Below are 1,329 nucleotides of genomic sequence, written 5' to 3'. Positions count from 1 at the left end.
AAACAACATATGAATCCAAATTAACATGTATTTATACTAAAGTAGTAACAAAAATTACTACAAAAGATTTAGAACTGAGTAGTTTTTCGAGATTTACGATTATACTGTAAATCACTTTCACGAATCAGCCCCCAAATGTAGTCTCCCATCATGTTCTCATTATACTGTCCTTGGTAGCGGCGTTCAAAGTCCAGTATATCCTGGTGGAAGCGCTCGCCTTGCTCCTCCGAGTACGCTCCCATGTTCTCCTTGAATTTATCAAGATGAGCATCAAGGATATGGACTTTGACGGACATTCTACAGCCCATTGTGCCGTAGTTCTTCACCAGAGTCTCAACCAGCTCCACATAGTTTTCGACCTTGTGATTGCCCAGGAAGCCACGAACCACTGCGACAAAGCTGTTCCAAGCCGCTTTCTGCTTACTAGTAAGCTTCTTAGAAAATTAATCGCACTCCAGGATCTTCTTTATCTGTGGTCCGACGAAGACACCGTATTTGACCTTTGCCTCAGACAGCTTAGGGAAGAAGTCTTGAAGGTACTTGAAGGCTGCCGACTTCTTATCTACACCTCTGACAAATTGTTTCATAAGGCCCAATTTGATGTGCAGTGGTGGCATCAGCACCTTCCGGGGGTCCACCAGTGGCTCCCACTTGACGTTGTTCCTCCCCACAGAGAACTCGGTCCGCTGTGGCCAGTCCCGCATGTGGTAGTGCACCTTGGTGTCCCTGCTGTCCCAAAGGCAAAGATAGCAGGGAAACTTGGTAAAACCGCCTTGGACACCCATCAGGAATGCCACCATTTTGAAGTCTCCGATGACCTCACAGCCATACTCATCATACTTCAAGGCATCCAGCAAGGTCTGGATGCTGTTGTAATCCTCTTTGAGGTGCACCGAGTGAGCCATGGGAAGAGATGGGTCCTTGTTACCATTATGGAGCAGCACGGCGCCACTCATTCTGGTTACAGGTGATTCCGATGGCCTCAAACAGACTGGTCACATTGTGGCAGAAGCAGAGCCCATCTTGACGGGTGAAGAAGTTGCAAACACTTTCATCCAACAAGTTCCACTGCTTGAGCCTAGACGTCAAAAGCTCAGCATTGCACTTGTTGAGACCAAGATCTCTGATCAAGTCATTGAGATCTTTTTGGTTGGGGGTAGTATGGGTTTCTCTCCTCAGCTCCACCTCTGAAATTGTCATCTGGATCTACATCTTCCTCGCTCTCTGACTTGCTGCTCTCTTCTAAAGATGGCTGCTCTCTCTCCGGTGGATTGGGTACGGGGAGCTCATGCCAGTGTGGCACCGGGGCGATGGATGAAGGAAGGTCTG

The sequence above is a fragment of the Lampetra planeri genome, chromosome 31 (genome assembly GCF_965212315.1).
Source record: "Lampetra planeri chromosome 31, kcLamPlan1.2.h2, whole genome shotgun sequence".
In the NCBI taxonomy this organism is placed as follows: domain Eukaryota; kingdom Metazoa; phylum Chordata; class Hyperoartia; order Petromyzontiformes; family Petromyzontidae; genus Lampetra; species Lampetra planeri.
This window is presented reverse-complemented; position numbering follows the sequence as displayed.